This window comes from Nycticebus coucang, chromosome 3 (assembly GCF_027406575.1).
Source record: "Nycticebus coucang isolate mNycCou1 chromosome 3, mNycCou1.pri, whole genome shotgun sequence".
Lineage (NCBI taxonomy): Eukaryota > Metazoa > Chordata > Mammalia > Primates > Lorisidae > Nycticebus > Nycticebus coucang.
This window is the reverse complement of record NC_069782.1, coordinates 79,161,461-79,174,384: the sequence shown is the minus strand read 5'-3', so window position 1 is coordinate 79,174,384 and position 12,924 is coordinate 79,161,461. Positions and strand designations below refer to the sequence as shown.

At 40.5% G+C, this 12,924-nt stretch overlaps 1 non-coding gene across 1 annotated transcript; it reads left to right on the top strand.

The window, feature by feature from the left end:
• The first annotated feature begins 1,213 nt into the window (after positions 1-1,213).
• On the top strand, positions 1,214-1,319 carry LOC128582743 (U6 spliceosomal RNA). The gene has a single exon (XR_008379189.1). It is a non-coding gene; the product is annotated as a U6 spliceosomal RNA (small nuclear RNA).
• Positions 1,320-12,924: the final 11,605 nt, after the last annotated feature.

Below are 12,924 nucleotides of genomic sequence, written 5' to 3'. Positions count from 1 at the left end.
TCCCCAGCCCCACCCTTGTGGATCCGTCTATTGAAGAATCCAACAGACCAAAAGGACATTTCCCCAGCTCCTTTGTCATTTAGAATTTGTTCCTTTAAACCTCAAGTGATTACTGAGTGTCCCTGGCAGATGAACAACCAATAGATATGTTGGAAGTGACGCCGTGCCAGTTACAGTTCTGGATTTCAAGAAAATAGCAGGTTTTTTGTTTTGGAGTGCTGCATGCCTTGTGAGAGTTTTGATAATCCTGCATCTGACACGCTGACGAACGTGGTGTTATCTGATGAAGAGGCCCAGCTCCCTGGCACTGTCAGCCAATATGCAGAGGTCAGGCAGGTACACCAACCTTTATTTGTTAAAAGACCGGGATTCTGGAGAGCAGTGAGAGTAGCTTCTCTAAGACTGTTCTGTTCTTCCATTTCCAAAATTACAGTTTTATGCATAAAAGTTCAAAGTAAAGACCATACCAACCCCTATTCCAAATAATAGTCAGCATAACTCAGTGACCTATTACAACATTCCAGTTCAAAAGTCAATCTCCTAAATCAATCCACCTAAACTATTCAAGATTGGCATTTTTAGGGTGGGAGCTAAATTTATAAAACAGTAAGAATGGGGAGGGGGCATGTGTGAAGGTCAGGCAGGACCTAACCCGACCAGACCAGATGTGTCATGTCTGGTCTAACCTGAGAGCCTCCATTTTATTCTTACCATATGTGCTTTCAATGAGGTACAGAGAGAGGAAGGCATAGGCCAGCTCTCAAGTGTTTCATTCTCCAACTGTTTGAATCATGCCAGCTGAGTGTCTAGACATTGAGGACCTGAAACAAGTCATTACTGCTATTCTCTGTCCCAATTCCTAATCACAGAATCACATAATAGAATAATAATAATAATAATCATGATAAATAAATTATTAGTGTAAGGTCAACCAAGTTTTCAGGTAGTTTGTTGTGTAGTGACAGCTAACTGGAACAATATACAGTTGTTGTTCCAACTTTTCCACATTATACATTTCAAAGTAAGTTCCAAAGGAATTTAAATAGTAACTTTAAATGTGATAAAATATTAGAATAAAATGAAGAAGATTTAGAGCTTACATTTCTAGCAAGAAGGTGGGCAAAGGGTAATTTGATATATTGCTGGTGGTAGTGTGAATTGCTACAACTTCTTAAAAAATGGTATACAATATCTATTAAAATTATTAAATCTGGTGCTTGCTTTGGCGGCACATATACTAAAATTGGAGTGATACAGAGAAGATTAGCATGCCCCTGAGCAAGAATGACATGCAAATTCATGAAGCATTGCATATTTTTCCTGGATGGAAGTGGGAGACATTATTCTTAGTAAAGCATCAAGAGACTGGAGAAGCATGAATCCTATGTACTCCATTCTGATATGATGACAATTAATTACCTAGTATACTGTGGAGGGTAGGGAAAGGGAAGAGTAGAGAGAAGGAAGGAGGGAAGAGGATGGGGGCATGGGAGAGCAGAGAAAGGGAAGGAGGGAGGGCGTGGGGGTCACAGTGTGTGACACACCTTATGGGTGTGGGACACAATTATGAGGGACTTTACCTAACTAATGAAATCAACGTAAACTGGTTCTTTGTATCCTCAATGAATTCCTAACCAAAATATATCTATACAAAATCTGAAAATCTAGCACTCAGAAATAAAGTTCAATTTCTTGCCAGTATGTAAGAATCTCTGGAATAGGATGTCTATCACAAAATAATTGGCAATAGTTTTAAAAAAAAACAAAACCTGACACAACCCAGATGGCAGGATCCATTACATTCTATCCACCTTATGTCATGTTGCAGAACTATTCAATGCAAAAAGGCTAGGTCTGTGTTTCTGAAACTAGAGGAATCTTGTCTTAATCAGTTCAGTTCAGGCTGCGATAACAAATGTACCATAGGGTAAGTGGCTGTATCAATACACAGTTATCTTTCATAGTTAGGAAAGCTGAGAAGTCCAAGGTCAAGGTTCTGACAGTTTTGGTGTCTGGTGAGGGCTCTCTTTCTGGTTTGTAGACAGCCATCTTCTCACTATACCCTTAGCTGGCCAAGAGACAAGTCATCTTCTCAGCTGTTTTCTTATAAGCCCAGGAATCCCATCCATAAGGGTGTCACCTTCATGACCTAATCACCTCCTAAAGGTCGCACCTCCTGATGCCATCACATTGGCGTTTAGAATTTCAACATATGAATTTGAGGGGCGGGGGACACAAACATTTAATTCATCACAGATCTCAAGAGATTATTTTTTTAAAATATTTTTAACCTGGTCTCACCCCAAGAATTCTTCCAGAAAGACTGGAGCTCTCCAAAGCCTTCTGGCAACCTGTGGAATCTCCCTCCCCTACACCCCACATAGAAACAAGCCCCCAACCACTCTTGGGACAGCCACCATCTTTGCCCAGGCGGGTCTCAGTCCCCTTTCATTAAACTTGGCCTGAACCTCAAAAAACAAAAAGAAAATTTATACTATGGAAACTAGTTTGAGTAATTTATTATAAAACCAAACATGCAATTACCATATGATCCAGAAATTTTATTCTTAAGTTTGTTTCCAGAGAAATAGAACTTGTGTTTCCATGAAAATTTGCACATAGCAGCTTTATTCGTAATAGCCTCAAACAAAATCAGTTCAGGTGTCCTTTAGCTGGTGAATGCTAAACAGACTGTGGTAAACCTATACCATGGGATGGTACTATGCAATAAAAAAGAATGACATACCGATACACACAGCAACCTGGATGAGTAGCAAGAAAATTACGCTGAATGAAAGAAGTCAGTTCCAAAGGATTATGTGCTATATGTTCCACTTACATAACATTTTGAAATGTCAAATTATAGAAATAGAGAACAGATTAGTGGTTGCCAGGGATGGAGAAAGGTGGAGGAATGTGTACAGTGGGGAGATGGCCCGTGGGAGTAGGGTGTGGTTATGCAAGGACAACAGCAGAGTCCTGATGATGGTGGAAACATTCTGTGTCTTCACTGTGGTGGTGCACACAGGAACCTACACACGTATTCACATGTGGTAAAGTTGTACAGAAACACATACATACAAATGAGTACCAGTAAAACAGGAATAAAATCCCCAGATTGCATCACTATCCTTGTTGTGTCACTATCCTTGTGATGTGGCATCACGTACTGCACTTTTGCAGGATGTTACCATTGGAGGAAATTAGGTTAAAGGTACACAGGCTCTGTATTATTTTTAGCAACTGCATGCGAATCTACAGTTAGCTCAATAAAATTTAAATTAAAAATATTTTTTAAACATTGTAATAAAATCTATAATAAAGTGCAAAAAATTACCTTCAGGGGTATTTAAAAATCATCTTTCCCCCTTAGTTAAACAAGATAAAAGCAAATTCCATTAATTAGAATATATATTTCTATGAGCACAAAGAAAGGTGTGAGCAAATGGTTAGCACTGGTTACCTACAGCAGGTTAACTTAGAGGTGAAAAGAGAAGACACTGTTAACTTAGGTACATATTCCATGTTGATATTTTTGCTGTAGTAGAATGCGTATTTTTTTTTTTTATTAAATCATAGCTGTGTACATTGATATGATCATGGGGCATCATTCACTAGCTTCACAGACCGTTTACCAAGTTTCACATATACCCTTGTAAGATGCACCGCTGGTGTAATCCCTCCAAACCCCTTCCCTCTACCCACCTCCCCCTCCCTCCCCCCTCCCTTCCCTCCCTTTCCCCTTTCCCCCATTCTTAGGTTGTAACTGGGTTATAGCATTCATGTGAAAACTCTAAATTAGTTTCATAGTAGGGCTGAGTACATTGGGTACTTTTTCTTCCATTCTTGAGATACTTTACTAAGAAGAATATGTTCCAGCTCCATCCATGTAAACATGAAAGAGGTAAAGTCTCCATCTTTCTTTAAGGCTGCATAATATTCCATGGTGTACATATACCACAATTTATTAATCCATTCATGGATCGATGGGCACTTGGGCTTCTTCCATGACTTAGCAATTATGAATTGAGCTGCAATAAACATTCTGGTACAAATATCTTTGTTATGATGTGCTTTTTGGTCTTCTGGGTATATGCCCAGTAGAGGGATTACAGGATTGAATGGCAGATCTATTTTTAGATCTCTAAGTGTTCTCCATATCTCTTTCCAAAAGGAATGTATTAATTTGCATTCCCACCAGCAGTACACAAGTGTTCCCTTTTCTCCACATCGTGCCAACATTTCTGGTCTTGGGATTTTGTGATATAGGCTAGTCTCACTGGAGTTAGATGGTATCTCAAAGTAGTTTTGATTTGCATTTCTCTGATGATTAAAGATGATGAGCATTTTTTCATATGTCTGAAGTCCGTGTGCCTGTCTTCTTCAGAGAAGTTTCTCTTCAAATCCCTTGCCCAGCCTGCGATGGGATCCCTTGTTCTATTCTTGCTAAAGCATTTGAGTTCTCTGTGGATTCTGGTTATTAAACCTTTGTCGGAGACATAACCTGCAAATATCTTCTCCCATTCTGAGGGCTGTTTGCTTGCTTTACTTACTGTGTTCTTGGCTGTGCAGAAGCTTTTTAGTTTGATCAAGTCCCAGTAGTGTATTTTTGAAGCTGCTTTAATTGCCCTGGGCGTCCTCCTCATAAAATACTCGCCAAGACCGATTTCTTCAAGGGTTTTCCCTGCACTCTCCTCTAGTATTTTTATAGTTCATGTCTTAAGTTTAAATCTTTGATCCAGTGAGAGTTTATCTTAGTTAATGGTGAAAGGTGTGGGTCCAGTTTCAGTCTTGTACAGGTTGCCAGCCAGTTCACCCAACACCATTTGTTAAATAGGGAATCTTTTCCCCACTGAATGTTTTTAATTGGCTTGTCAAAGATCAAATAACGGTAAGTAGCTGGATTCATCTCTTGGTTCTCTATTCTGTTCCACACATCTACTTCTCTGTTTCTGTGCCAATACCATGCTGTTTTGATCACTATCGATTTGTAGTATAGTCTGAGGTCTAGTAGCATAATTCCTCCTGCTTTGTTTTTATTTCTGAGTAATGTCTTGGCTATTCGAGGTTTTTTCTGATTCCATATAAAACGAAATATTGTTTTTTCAATATTTTAAAGTATGACAGTGGAGCTTTAATAGGGATTGCATTGAAATTGTATATTGCTTTGGGTAGTATGGACATTTTAACTATGTTGATTCTTCCCAGCCATGAGCATGGTATGTTTTTACATTTGTTAATATTTTCAGCCATTTCTTTTCTTAGAGTTTCATAGTTCTCTTTATAGAGATCTTTCATGTCCTTTGTTAGATAAATTCCCAAATATTTCATCTTCTTTGGCACTACTGTGAATGGGACAGAGTCCTTAACTGTTTTTTCAACTTGACTGTTGTTGGAATATATAAAGGCTACTGATTTATGAATGTTGATTTTGTAACCTGAGATGCTGCTGTATTCCTTGATCACTTCTAAGAGTTTTGTAGTAGAGTCCCTAGTGTTTTCCAGATATATTATCATATCATCCATGAAGAGCAAAAGTCTGATCTCTTCTGACCCTATATGGATACCCTTGATCGCCTTTTCTTCCCTAATTAGAGTGGCTAAAACTTCCATTACAACGTTAAAAAGCAATGGAGACACTTGGCAGCCTTGTCTGGTTCCTGATCTGAGTGGAAATGATTCCAATTTAACTCCATTCTGGGCGGCGCCTGTGGCTCAGTCGGTAAGGTGCCGGCCCCATATACTGAGGGTGGCAGGTTCAAACCCGGCCCCAGCCGAACTGCAACCAAAAAATAGCCGGGCGTTGTGGCGGGCGCCTGTAGTCCCAGCTACTCGGGAGGCTGAGGCAAGAGAATCGCTTAAGCCCACGAGTTGGAGGTTGCTGTGAGCTGTGTGAGGCCACAGCACTCTACCGAGGGCCATAAAATGAGACTCCGTCTCTACAAAAAAAAAAAAAAAAAGTGCCAATTTAACTCCATTCAATATGATATTGGCTGTGGGTTTGCTGTAGATGGTCTCTATCAGTTTAAGAAATGTCCCTTCTATACCGATTTTCTTAAGTGTTCTGATCATGAAGGGATGCTGCATATTATCAAAAGCTTTTTCTGCATCGATTGAGAGAATCATATGGTCTTTGTTTTTTAACTTGTTTATGTGCTGGATTACATTTATAGATTTACGTATATTGAACCAGCCTTGAAACCCTGGGATAAAACCGACTTGGTCATGATGTATAATTTGTTTGATGTGTTGCTGGATTCTGTTTGTTAGGATCTTGTTGAATATTTTTACATCTATATTCATTAGTGATATCGGTGTATAATTTTCTTTTCTTTTTGGGTCTTTTCCTGTTTTGGGGATCAGGGTGATGTTTGCTTCATAGAACGTGTTGGGTAGTCTTCCTTCTTTTTTTACCTTTTGGAACAGTGGGGTAATAATAATTCCTCTTTAAAGGTTTGGTAGAATTCTGACGTGAAACCATCTGGTCCCAGGCTTTTCCTTTTAGGGAGGTTTTGTATGGTTGATGCTATTTCCGAACTTGATATAGGCCTGTTCAACATTTCCACTTGATTCTGGCTAAGTCTTGGAAGGTGACGTGCTTCCAAGTATTGGTCAATTTCCTTCAGATTTTCATATTTCTGAAAATACAGTTTCTTGTAATATTTATTAAGGATTTTTTTTTATTTTTATTTTTTTTTATTTTTTATTTTTTTTAATTTTTTTATTAAATCATAACTGTATACAATGATATGATTATGGGGCATCATACACTCACTTCATAAACCATTTGACACATTTGTGGTGCATATTATAGGGGTATTTGCGAAACTTGGTAAATGTAGAATGTAAATGTTTTGGCACAGTAACTGAGATAACGCCGGAAAGGCTATGTTAACCACTGTGATAAAAATGTGTCAAATGGTTTATTAAGGATTTTTTGGATTTCTGAGAAGTCTGTTGTTATTTCGTCTTTGTTGTTTCTGATTGATGAGACTAAAGATTTTACTCTTTTTTTCCTGATTAGGTTGGCCGAAGGTTTATCTGTTTTATTGACCTTTTCGAAAAACCAGCTTTTTGATTTATTGATCTGTTGTATTATTCTTTTGTTTTCAATTTCATTTAATTCTGCTCTAATTTTGGTTATTTCTTTTCTTCTACTGGGTTTGGGGTTGGAATGTTCTTCTTTTTCCAGTTGCTTGAGATGTCCCATTAAGTTGTTAACTTTCTCTCTTTCCATTCTCTTGAGGAAGGCTTGCAGTGCTATAAATTTCCCTCTTAGAACTGCCTTTGCGGTGTCCCTGAGGTTCTGATAGTTCATGTCTTCGTTGTTGTTTTGTTCCAAAAAATTGGTGTTTTCTTTCTTAATCTCATCTCTGACCCAGCTATCATTCAGCATAAGGTTATTTAACTTCCATGTTTTTGTATGAGTATGCAAATTCCTGTTGTTACTCAGCTCAAGTTTTATTCCATGGTGGTCCAAGAAGATGCATGGAATAATTTCTATTACTTTAAATTTACTGAGGTTAGACTTGTGACCTAAGATGTGATCGATTTTGGAGTAAGTTCCATGGGCTGATGAGAAGTATGTGTATTCAGTTTTGTTGGGATGAAATGTTCTATAGATGTCTGCTAAATCCAAATGTTGGGTGGTTAGGTTTAAATCTAAGATTTCTTTGCTCAGCTTCTTGTCGATCCAACACTGTCAAAGGAGTGTTGAAATCTCCGACTATTATGGAGCTAGAGGAAATCAAGTTGCTCATGTCTGTTAGAGTTTCTCTTATAAATTGAGGTGCATTCTGGTTGGGTGCATAGATATTAATAATTGAGAGCTCATCATATTGAGTATTACCCTTAACAAATATGAAGTGACAGTTCTTGTCCTTCCTTACTTTTGTTGGTTTAAAGCGTATTGTATCTGCAAATAAAATTGCAACACCTGCTTTTTTCTGATTACCATTTTCCTGAAATATTGATGACCATCCTTTCACCCTGAGTCTGTATTTGTCTTTTAGATTAAGATGTGACTCTTGTATGCAACAGATATCTGGCCTGAGTTTTTGAATCCAGTCAGCTACTATGCCTCTTTAGAGGACAGTTTAAGCCATTCACATTAATGGAGAGTATTGATAAGTCTGGTGAAGTTTTGGGTATCGAGTTTTTCAAAAGTCCAGTGGCCATTTTTAATCCTTTCGCCAGTGTGGAAATTGGAGATTGATCCGAAGTTTCTGAGTGAGTTTACTTTTCTGGTATAGGATTGGGTTGGTCATTATGGAGGATAGGTCTGAGAATATCCTGAAGAGCTGGTTTAGTTATGGCAAATTTCTTCAACATATTAATGTCATTAAAGTGTTTAATTTCTCCATCATAAATGAAACTCAGTTTAGCTGGATACAAGATCCGGGGTTGAACGTTATTTTGCTTTAGGAGATTAAAAGTCAGTGACCACCCTCTTCTGGCTTGAAAAGTTTCAGCAGAGAGATCTGCAGTCATTCTAATATTATTACCTTCAAAGGGAAGAGAGAAAGAAAGGGTTTTCTTTCTCCTGGCCACTTTGAGAATTTTCTCCTTCATATTAATGTTATTGAAGTTAATTATGATATGCCTGGGGGATGTCTTATTGGGGTTGAGTTGTGCTGGGGTTCTGAAGCTGTCCACTATCTGAATTTCAGAATCTCTAGGCATGTCTGGAAAATTCTCTTTCATAATTTCTTACAGAAGGGCCTCTGTGCCCAGCAAGGCCACTTCATCTCTTTCTGGAACTCCAATGATTCAGATATTCGCCTTCTTGGAATTATACCAGAGCTCTCTGAGAGAATGATCTGTTTTTGCTCTCCATTTCTCTTCCTCTTTGAGAGTTTGGGAGCGTTCAAAGGCTTTATCTTCAATGTCAGAAATCCTTTCTTCTGCTTGCTCCATTCTGTTGCTAAGGGATTCTACTGTATTTTTCATATCTTTGAGGGCTGCAAATTCTTGCTTCAGTGTGTCTAAGTCTTTGGTGGTTTTGTCTTTAAATTCATTAAATTCTTGATACAAATTTTGAATTTCTCCTTGAATTCCTACTTCCACTTTGTTAATCTTGTCTGCAATCCAAATTCTGAATTTGATTTCTGACATCTCAGCCAGTTGTTTATGAATGGGATCTTCAATTACATCTGCCATATCTTTCCTTGGAGGGGTTGATCTATTCTGTTTATTCATGTTACCAGAGTTTTTCCACTGATTCCGACCCATGGTTGTTTTACTCCCTTTGATTTTTTCCCCTGGGGCTTTGTCAAGGGCCCGTACAGTGTTGTGGCCTGAGAAACTGGGGTGGTGTCTGGTGTGGTGGGGCTAAGTGGTTCTGTCTTGTTTTCCGCTGGTTTCTGTTCCACCCTAGTGAAACAGATACTCTGGATTGAAGTCTCAGCTGTGGAGAAATATCAGCAATTAAGTCACCCCGCCCCCCACTGGCAAACAATTGGAAACGAAAAATCAAACCTTCCTACCACCATGCACCCAGGGCACCACCTGATTTGTCCTCAGGCAATTGGCTCAGTTCAAAAGGTCCAAATCAATTGTCCCAGTCTGCACCTGTCTCGGGTGAGAGAGTTTAAGATGTCTCTGGGAACCGGATCACAGGGGTCTGGTGACTACTCTGGTGTGGCTTGCTCCAGTGCTGCGTGGAGTCAGGAGGAGCCACCCAGCCAATAGATCAGTCTGGGAAGGTTGCTGCCTCCTTCCCTGCCTTGCACCACTGTCACACCCAGTCACTGATAGCCCTGCAGTTGGCTAACCCAGTTGCCTGTAGTGAATATGTACTCCAGGAGTTTGCACCTGCCTGAATCACAAGGAAGTCTGCCAGGCTGCTGCGCTCTGCCTCTCTCTATCAGGAGGAGGTGAGGCCTGACAACCTCAGCCCTTGATGAAGGTTGAGGGGTTTTCATTCAGGTTCAGTCTCACCCCTGATTAATGTTACTGACAGACCAGAACAACTGTGCGGTTCCCCTGCAGAAGAGAAGCTGAATTGAGTTCCAAATCAGCTTGTCTTTGCTCTTGTATTGTCTATAGGCTGACGATCCCCAGAGGCCAGGTGCATCTTAGGTTTAGTAAAGCGGACCTCTGTGTCAGCCCCACCCTGGGAGTTACCCTGGTTTGCAAGTTGGAGTTGCCTCAGGCAAACTCAGAGTCTCTGGTTTCCCAGGGAGACAGGGGGTGTGGTCAGAATATTCGGTAGTGAGCTGTATTGCTAGCAAAAGAGGGCCGCTGCTTTATGGCTTAGGCAACCGCTGCTCCAGTGTAGCTCCCTTCTGGCCAACCGTCCTCTCTCTACTCCCATACCCCAGAGTCTGCACCTACCGGCTGCAGCCCGGCACTGTCTACACCCCTCGAGCAATCGCCCAAGTGTCTGGAACCCTGGGGGACAGGCCTCCAGACCTTGGAGCGAGAGCAGAGGGGAGCGCGGGGAGCGCTGGGAGCTGGGGGCTACGGGCAGAAAACACACACAGCGATACACAGTTTTATGCCTGGCCGTAATGTCACACTGTGCCTCAGGGAACTGCCACTCCCGTGCAGTCCCCTCTCCGCCGACCGACCGGGACTGGCCTCCAGACCCTAGTGTGAGTGAAGGGGAGCGCTGGGAGTTCAGAATTCCAGGTAGAGACTATGTACAGTTTATACAGTTTTATCCTGGCAGGAGGACACCGTGGCACCCTAGTAGCGAGGTAGGTCCAGTTTTTAGAGGGTCTCTCCCATGGAGTGGAGTGGGAAGACCTTTGAACTCTGCCCACTTGTTTGTGGGGCACTCCGAGCCGTTCTCATGGGGGAGGGGACTCACATCCACTTGGTGATGCATTTTGTACTTTTTGTTTGTATCCTTGTGGTCTCAGCTCGCCTCAGCAGGGTTGATGTGCATTCTACAACCTTCTCTCTTAGTGCAGCTCAAATCCACCAGGTTACTTGCTGAATTTTTGTCCTTTAACTCTCCTTCCTGATGGGAGCCTCTGTGGAAAGCTGGCCTCAGTCAGCCATCTTGCCTCCTCCTCCTAGAATGCGTTCTTTTTTGAGTCAGAATCTCAGTCACCTGGGCTAGAGGGCAGTGGCATCAGCCTAGCTCACAGCAACCTTGAACTCCTGGGTTCAAGCAATTCTGCCTGAGCATCCCAAGCAGGTGAGACTTCAGGCACCTGAAACCACCCATATCCGGCTAGTTTTTCTATTTTTAGCAGAGATGGGTTTTCGTTCTTTCTCAGGCTGATATGGAACTCCCAAGCTCAGATGATGCTCTTCACTTCGCCTCCCATAGTACTAGGATTAAAGGCATGAGCCACTGAGCCAAGCTAGGATATATTTTTTTCGTAATAAAAATATATCTTTTAAAGGGCTAATTGTAAAAAAATAAAACATAAAAGCTTTGGGGGGAGATATTATTTTTATAACTTTTGGGTGGTGATTCCCTTCCTGAGGAAGGAAGATTCAACACACAGAAGCCACAAAGGAAATAACTGACAGATTCATCTCATAAAATTTTAAAACTGCCATAAATGAAAAGACATAATAAAGTTTAGAAACAAGTAACATGTGAATTTTATTTTATATTTTTATTGTTGGGGATTCATTGAGGGTACAATAAGCCAGATTATACTGATTGCAATTGATAGGTAAAGTCCCTCTTGCAATCATGTCTTGCCCCCATAAAGTGTGACACACCGAGGCCACACCCCCCTCCCTCCATCCCTCTTTCTGCTTCCCACCCCATAACATTAATGGTCATTAATTGTCCTCATAACAAAATCGAGCACATAGGATTCATGCTTCTCCATTCTTGTGATGCTTTACTAAGAATAATGTCTTCCACTTCCATCCAGGTTAATACGAAGGATGTGAAGTCTCCATTTTTTTTAATGGCTGAATAGTATTCTATGGTATACATATACCACAGCTTGTTAATCCAATCCTGGGGTTGGTGGGCATTTAGGCTGTTGCCACATTTTGGCGATTGCAAATCGAGCTGCAATAAACAGTCTAGTACAAGTGTCCTTATGATAAAAGGATTTTTTTCCTTCTGGGTAGGTGCCCAGTAATGGGATTGCAGAATGGAATGGGAGGTCTAGGTTGAGTGCTTTGAGGTTTCTCCATACTTCCTTCCAGAAAGGTTGTACTAGTTTGCAGTCCCACCAGCAGTGTAAAAGTGTTCCTTTCTCTCCACATCCACGCCAGCATCTGCAGTTTTGAGATTTTGTGATGTGGGCCATTCTCACTGGGGTTAGATGATATCTCAAGGTTGTTTTGATTTGCATTGCTCTAATATATAGAGATGATGAACATTTTTTCATGTGTTTGCTAGCCATTCGTCTGTCATCTTTAGAGAAAGTTCTATTCATGTCTCTTGCCCATTGATACATGGGATTGTTGGCTTTTTTCATGTGGATTAATTTGAGTTCTCTATGGATCCTCGTTATCAAGCTTTTGTCTGATTGAAAATATGCAAATATCCTTTCCCATTGTGTAGGTTGTCTCTTTGCTTTTGTTGTTGTCTCCTTAGCTGTACAGAAGCTTTTCAGTTTAATGAATTCCCATTGTTTTGTTTTTTTTGTTGTTGTTGCAATTACCATGGCAGTCTTCTTCATGAAGTCTTTCCCCAGGCCAATATCTTCCAGTGTTTTTCCTATGCTTTCTTTGAGGATTTTTATTGTTTCATGCCTTAAATTTAAGTCCTTTATCCATCTTGAATCAATTTTTGTGAGTGGGGAAAGGTGTGGGTCCAGTTTCACTCTTTTGCATGTAGACATCCAGTTCTCCCAACACCATTTATTGAATAGGGAGTCTTTCCCCCAAGGTATGTTCTTGTTTGGTTTATCGAAGATTAGGTGGTTGTAAGATGTTAGTTTCATTTCTTGGTTTTCAATTCGATTCCAAGTGTCTATGTCTCTGTTTTTGTGCCAGTAC